Source organism: Cavia porcellus, unplaced genomic scaffold, assembly GCF_034190915.1.
Source record: "Cavia porcellus strain 051 isolate PalLab524CR breed Dunkin Hartley unplaced genomic scaffold, mCavPor4.1 scaffold_1, whole genome shotgun sequence".
NCBI lineage: Eukaryota > Metazoa > Chordata > Mammalia > Rodentia > Caviidae > Cavia > Cavia porcellus.
Window position 1 is genome coordinate 47,547,646 of NW_026947484.1, and position 8,257 is coordinate 47,555,902.

Below are 8,257 nucleotides of genomic sequence, written 5' to 3' on the forward strand. Positions count from 1 at the left end.
CATCCTGAGGAAAAGGCTGATGTGCTGTTTCTGTGTTACAAAGGACAGTTTTAAGGAACAGAAGAAGACAGTAGAGTAAAAGCTAAAGACTAGGAGATGGCATTACACATTTGACCATCATCAGACATCATGAATTATTTGATCTCTTGCAGTAGTTCTTTAGAAGCCTGAAAAAAGGTGACTTCTGAGGATGCAAACATTAGCTGAATACATTTTTTTAAAAAGTGATTGTTTTCTCTTTCAGGTAGTTAGTGATGTGTAAATTAAGACTCTTGAACCTCATAACCTACTTTCCCTTTAATCAGTGTCCAACTTATAATTGGTGGTAATGGATAGCAGAGATCATTGAAAGCCACAGAATAATAGCTGCCATTCAGTAAGCACAAGGCAATTTTATGTAATGTCTGATCCTCACAAAGTAGCTTTTGTTACACTGATGTTATTAAAGCCAAAAGTGAGATTCAACTAACTTTAAAAACTTATCCAAGGTCATAGAACTGGTAAATAGTGGACTAAGTTTCAAAACCAGGTCTTTTTTTCCCCTCTCCAAAAAACAATGCTTTCTATTATATCATAATGCCTCTCAGAAGAAAGGATTGAGATTTCTAAATTGCTTCTTAGCCAAGGCTTTTAAAGTTTTAAATTTATTTTTAAAATAGGTCACATGAACACATAATTCTAAATTCAGTAAATATAGGTATCCAATAAACAGCCTCTCACCTTTTTTTGCAGTGCTGGGATTAAGTCTAGGGCCATGTATATGCTAGACTAGTGTTTTACTACTGAGCTACACTCTCCAGCCTAAAAACCCTTTTTACATTGCTTACCTGTCACCCCCATTCCTCTCTTCAGGGGCAACTAATTTCATCAGTCTCTTATGTATCTTCTCTAAAAGCTTTATGCTAAATATAAATATGACTATTCCCTGATTATTAGAAATTAACAAATATAGTAGTCTCACTTTGCTCCCTTCTCTACTACAGTGAATTTTGCAATATCCGTATCTTTGCATCCTTAAACACTTTGAACTTTTTTCATCATTAAATTCTTTGCTAAAGTATACAAGATAAACTGTACTAAAATTTATCATTTTTTTCTGTCCTACTTATTCATTATTGAAAAAATAAAACAACTAAAAATCAAACAATGAAAAAGAGTTGGAGAATGATAGAGCAGCCACAAACTAACTGGGCACGGTGGCACATGACTATAATCCCGACACTCTGGGAAGCTTAGACAAAAAGAAAGTTCAAGCCCAGTTGGGCAGTTTAGTGACTTAGTGAGACCTTGTTGCAAAAAAAATAAAATAAAATAAAAGGCTGGAGATGTAGCTCAGAGGAAGGCCCTAGGTTCAATTCCCCATGCCAAAAAGAAGAAAAGAGAAAAAGAAGACAACAGCTGAATAGTGGCTCCTCATTGAAAGGCATTTATTGTTTTGTTCTTAGATTACCTGGCTTTAATTCATCTGTAATTTCAGATGTATTTCACAGAGTAATTGCTGTTATTTTCCCTTCTACATTTGTGTTCATGTTCATGAGTGGAATATATCTGTTTGTCTTGGGCAGTTTGGACCATCTGGCTGCAAAAGTTCCAGGCTAAGAGAACAGCACCGTGATAACGAACAGCACGTATAGATAGATCTTGCCCTCCACATTTCATAGTTCTGAAGTCTCTATCATCCTATAACACTTGGTTAGCTTTAGTGCAGTAAATCAGAACATGAAAATTTATGATTTTGTGCCCACAAAATCTTTGTGATTTTGCTCTATGAAACTTAAAGAATTAATTCTGTGGAACAACAGAAGTTAATAGTAGGAAACTATTGAAGGCAGGAGCTGTTTTTCTCTTTAAAAAGTAGGAAAAAAATTTCCTACTATTAACCTTCATTGTTCTACAGAATTAGTTATTCAAATTAGAGAACACAGACAGCATACTGAACATCTAGCAGGATGAGAATTACATTTTCTTATATCATCTGGAGGTCCTATATCACTCCTATATCAATATCAACAGGGAAAGGAGACAGCTATTTGGAAAAAGCTTTTTAGGTTACTCTTGTATTTTCCTGTCTTTGTTTATAAGTATGACTAGGAAAAAAAAGAAGCACAAGGAGAAGTGAAAATATCAAACATCCACTTCAGATGCAAAGTATTACACTTTTTAAACATTACAACACAATATACATGAAAATATGGACAGCTATTTTGAAAAGAACGAGAGACTCTAAGACAGCTGTTAATAACTACTATAATGTCTGGTTTTGAAGACCTAAACCACCTTCTTCATTTTCGCCAGTCTTATGTCCTATTTTGGTCTGTTTCATTGTGTTTAATTTTTCCCCCTTTAAAAATAAAAGGAATAAACATTACAGCAGATGTCTTTTTAAAATGTGTTTTTATTGTACATTTTTGCATTAAATAATAATTATGTTCACTGTGGGGAATTGGTATGTATACATTGCCAGGGGCTGATCAGACCCTGGGGTACCTGTGAGGGGAACAGCAAGGAATAAAGAAAGTCAAAAGATAATATTCAAGATGCAAGGGGACTGGGAAGAATCTGTCTCTAGTGGACTGGCACACTAATCTCCATGGTTGATCCATTTTAATTAGCAAGCAAGAAGCATAGAGAAGGGTATAATATACTTTTCATGGAACAGCAACTGTAGTAAATGGAGAGCAAATAAAGGGAGAACAAGTCCTCCATATCAATATGTCTGCATTCTTCAGATTGCCTTCAGCAGATGTTATCTTGCATTAGGAATGTTGTGATTACAAGAATTCTCTAGGCAACTAAGAAACATGCAGTTTTCCGTATACTTTTCTGTGCCTAAAGCAGGGTTACACAGGCCTTGAGACCATGAGACCTCAGTCATGTAGCCAAGTCCCCAGCATAGTAAAATGTTATTCCATATCCCCTGATCCCCAATGGTTCACCCTTTTTGTTTCTGTAATTGTGAAAGATATAAAGATGTAAGTTGTGGTTAGATAGCATTTGATATCATCTGATTTAATGTGCCCTATAACAGACTGGGAACAGAAGTAGAAGACACAACGTATTAACATAATCAGTCCAGTGTGGAATCCAAAATAGGTCTGGGGGCAGCAGACTCCACCATGAATCTGGAGACCTCCTCTCTTGATGGCTGCATGTTCCAGGATGGCACCTACCTAGTGTTCCATGACCTATTAATACACAAGCATACATACATCCCCATGTTACTGCACTGGGCCGTCCCACTCTCCTGTTTTGATGTCTTTCCACAGGACTTGTGCTCTAGACATACTCATTGATTTGTCCTTTTCCATTGAAGTTCTGATGGAGTGTATTTACATTCTGCAAGCAGGTTCAAAATATTTAAGATAAAGGTAGCAAGATCTAATTATGCTTGTGGAGGTAATCATACTCTCTGTTTGCTTCTGTAATTGCATTTTTAAGGGAAGATGTGCACACTGCACTATGGCTTGGTCCTGAGGGTATTACAAAATGCTGGCCTAGCATGGGGCTACTCATCATCCCTTGAGGCAAAAATGTCCACTGACGAACAGGTTCCTTAAAATTGATACTAGGGGGGCTGGGGATTTAGCTCAGCGGCATAGGCACCTGCCTTGCAAGCAGGCAGTCGTGAGTTCGATCCCCAGTACCGATAAAAAGGAAAAAGACCACCAAAAAAAAAAAAAAAATTGATACTATGTAGCGAAAGCAAAACATTGACAATCAGGGATGTACAGGAATTGTGAAAAAGCAGTCTTTTAGATCAATAATAATCAGCAGCCATTCTTAGGGCTGGCTGCCTGTTACTTACAGCTTGCTGCTTGCCACCTTCTGCCTGCCTGCTCTATGTTGGATGCCCTTCTGCCATGTCAGCCTGCCTTGGTGCCAATCAGCTATGAAATGAAACCTCTACAAACCGTGAGCTAAATTAACCTTTCCTTCCTTAAAAACAAAACAAAACAAAAAATGAAAGACACCGGACTGGTGTGCCCTCTTTGGGAATTGCAGCCCATGCTGGTTTCGTCATCAAATTGATCTGGTCATATGCTTTATTAGGATAGATCACTTGTTGCACAAGGTCTGCATAAAGTCCCATACCTGGCAGCATATCCCCCATGATTTCTCATCTTCTTGCTGCCCTATTTCTGTCTGCCTGTTTGACTGCAAGCTCTTCTAGCTGCACATCAAAATGAAGATGTTAACCTGCTGATAGACAATAACAGGCGAGGTATCTCATGGGGCCATACATAGGGTTCCCAAACTTGACTCCAAGAGTTCCAGTGTAAAGAGTCCTGGACTCCACTATTTATTACACTTTATTTTAACTCTGTCAAAAACTTGTACTTTATCCCATGATGTCCATGTGTCATTTGTTGGGAATTATAGTAGGGAAGCGACAGGGCCTAAAGGGGTCCCTAGCCATTGTAGCTTATCAAACAAGCTGCTGATACCTTGATAAGCACTGATGGCCTCTCAAGCCTCCAAAAGTTTTGGAGGTATGGGCCAAGAAAGAGTCTCTCTACTTTTCTCCTGATCTTTCCCTTTTCTCTCATCACGGGGAGCAGTAGCAGTTGTGTCAACTGTTGCAGCACAGTTTCCAGTATGGATTTCACCAAACTCCATGGAGAAAAGGCGTGCAGGGCAATCTGTTCTCCCCCTAGCATGGGCCCTTCTCCTTCTGTTTCTCCTTCTCAACGGTTTTTTGTTTTTGGCTCTTTTTTTTTTTTTTTTTTTTTTTTGGTAGTGAGGATTAAACTCACAACCTCATGCTTATCAGGCAAATGTTTGAGCCACTGAGCTGAATCTCCAGTCCCACATGGGCCCTTCTTGAATTTTCACCTACTCTATCCCAATTCTCCACATCCAAAGTTCCTGTCTGCAGGACTCGTAGGTTATACTTGATAATATCTTGCAGCATTTTTGAAAAGACAATGGTTACTGACCTGTTGCAACAATACATGCAGCAACTGCACATATCTTTGCTCCTGTACTGAAAATTCTTCCCCATTATCTTGGTTAGAAAAAGTTTGCACAGTGCTACTCCTTATTTTCACTTTTTGGCCAACTGCAAAATTGTACTATGGAATTCTGCAACATCTGTGTTGCTCCTTCCCACTCTGGTGGGCCTTCCCCTCCAAGTCTCAAGTCCCTGTTTCAGGCACCAATTGCTGGGAAGTGATGAGATCCGTGGGAAATAAAGGGGGGAATAAAGAAAGACAAAGGACAACATTCAAGGAACAAAGGGACCAGGAGAAACCTGCCTGTAGTGGACAGGCTCACCAATCTCTGTGGTTGACCCATTTTTATTAGCAAAAAGCACAGAGGAAGAGGTAGTGTACTTTTCAAGGAGCAGCAACTGTAGTATTGAAGTCCAAATATTATAATCCAAATAATAATTTATAATGTTGTAATACAATTATTATATATTGTAATCCAATTATTGTTATCCTTTTTCCAGTCCACTTCATAATCAGGAGTTATGTTTGTAATCCCATAGAAATATTATTGGAATTCCAGTGAGTTAATTTCAACCCACTACCTCCAATGCAACCCATGGTGAGAGTAAAGACATTAAGACATATTCAAAGTTATGGGCAGCCAAGGGTCCTCAATCCAATCTGAGTGAGGTTATACCAACAAAGGCTTTGATCCAAGGCCTCTCCCAGAATTTATTATCTTGTGAAGAAGGGAATGGTTCAAGGATGAGTGACAGGGAGGATGGCAGGAGCTGTGTGAGTAACCTGAGCTGGGTAGCCAGGTGTAGAGAGAAGCATCTTTGCAATATGCAAGGTACATGATAAACAGAAGAACCAATCTGCATAACTCTATTGGGGTAGCATTTGAGTGATTTTAGGAGGCTTTGTTGCTTCAGTTTCTGATATGTAAACTTTTGTGCCTTAGGGAGTTACAACCTATTACTTTGAGGTTCACACCCAGTTGACATTCCTAGAGCTGAGTGGCTCTGGCATCCCGTTATGTTCGACCGTTAAAAAGGGAACACAATTTGAAGAAACAGGAAGATACCAGTTGTCCTTAAAAATTATATGTCAGTACCTTGGCTATCCTTATTTGCATTGCTCATAACCAGTTGAGAGAAGAGAAAAGGGAGAAGGAAATACCATAGCCAGTTCTGGACATATCACTGCATGGAAACAAGACTCAATTTAACTAAGACTTTATTTAATTAAGCAATTGTTCAGTATTCAAGGGGAGCTGCTCAAATTGTCTCCTATATGTAATAAATGGGAGGCAAAGAAATGGAGAACAAGTGCTTTTCCAATCTGTGGTTACAAGTTTTCTCTACGCAACCAGGAAGCATGCAGCCTTCCACATACTTCTGTACCTAAAGCAGGGTCACATCGACCTCAAGACAACAGGTCCCCAATCCTTTAGCCTGCTCCCTAGGATAGTAAAATAATTTTTCATATTTCCTGGTCTCCAACAGTACATAACATATCTCAATTCTTTATTTCCCCCTTCTCTACTGTCTCTTTTGCTAGCATTAGATCATTTATCTATCTTTTAAGTCCTTAGAAAGTTTTAATTATCACAATACTGATTAGTAGCCAGGCTAATAGGCCAAAAAAAATATAAAACCCAGAAAACAATTGTATTAAACTTTTAAATAAATTGTCCATACTAGATTAAAAAAAGTTTCCTATTTCCTATCTGTTATTTTACACGTGATTTATATATTGAGTTTCTCATATAAGAGAAACTATGTGATATTCAAGCTTATGGAAACACCTTTTTTTTTTTAAAGGAAAGAAAGGAAATCGTCCTCTCTATTCTCTTCTTCCCTTTCTGCTTCTTGTTATAGTCGTAGCACAAAGAAAGAGCAAACAACTTCTAATAGTGAAAGCGGCCATGCACATCATCTGAGAGGCTCAAATGGGCTATTTTTGCATGTCCCAGTGACATAGTCTTGACATAGGACAGACAGGGACAGAAGACAAACTCATGGGCCCTGAATCTGTTATTCATTAAAAGCAAAATTTGTGTTGTCTTCTAAGGTAGGAACTTAAAAGTGGTTTTTGCTACAACCCACAACACTTCACTTGCCCAGTAAATAACTACAGTAGACCAAAGCTTGAAGAAACAGGAAAATATTTATAAATAAATACTTATTGTGGTCAGATCTTTCTCAGCTCTGCATATAGACATGTTAATCGTTTAGGGAGTGTTTGCCTAAAAATTGGCAAAACAAGATTTATTGGCCCTAAATTGACCCAGTCTATTTCATCCCTCTTTGGGCATGAGGGCACCAGGATAAGAGATTTACAGGGACATTCAGCAATGCCCAGAAGCCCCCACCGCCTTAAACTTGCCATCACCTTGAATTCCAGGAAGGGCTCACATGGCTGAAATTTCTCAAGTCAGAAGGATTCTGTTCATGCAACCATTGTTTCTCAAGCCGCAAAGTATGAAACAAGGATGTGATGACTGACCAGACTTTGGCTCACTATAAACACTCCATATGTGTGGTCCCTTTCTTCACTAGTGCACCAGTCTTCAGACTGTCCTTATAGCTACTTAAGCTGGAGTCTCTTTCTTACCTTCTTTCCTACTTTCCAATGAAAGCTTTGGCTTATATATTCACACTGTTGATTTAGTTTTAATTTCCTTTATCATCACTAAAGTAAGGACCAGTGGTGACAACAGTTGATCTATTTGTTTGAAGTTCTTTAATTTTCTAATTTTTGTTTTTTGAGACAGGGTCTTCCTGTGTAGTTCTGACCTCAAACTTGAGGTCTTTTTTGCCTCAGCTTCCCAAGTGCTGAGATTACAGGTGTGTACCACCTCACACAGCTTTTTTTTTTTCAATCTTCCCAAAAATTTCCCTAGAAAGATATAGACTCATGATGTAGATATCCACTGATAAATACATTCATTGTTTTTCTAATTCAGTGGTTCTTAAACTTGAAAGCACACCAGAATTACCTGGATGGCTTGGTAAAACACAGACTGGGATCCAGTCCTAGTTTCTGATTCAGTAGATGTGGATACAGCCCAGGAATTGGCATTGCTAATAAGTCCCAGATGATGCTCATGTCTGGACCACTTTTGGGAACCACTGTTCTGATCATTATTAATTGCATACTTCCCACTGTAAGTGGGAGGGAGAGATATCCTACCAACAAAGAAGAGTGATTGAAAAAGGCAATCCCAATATATGTTAATAGAAGAAGATTTTGTAATGCAGGGAGAAGAAATGTTCTTTCAGTATAATCATGTCTGGAAATTTCAAAAGCATTTCAGTGAA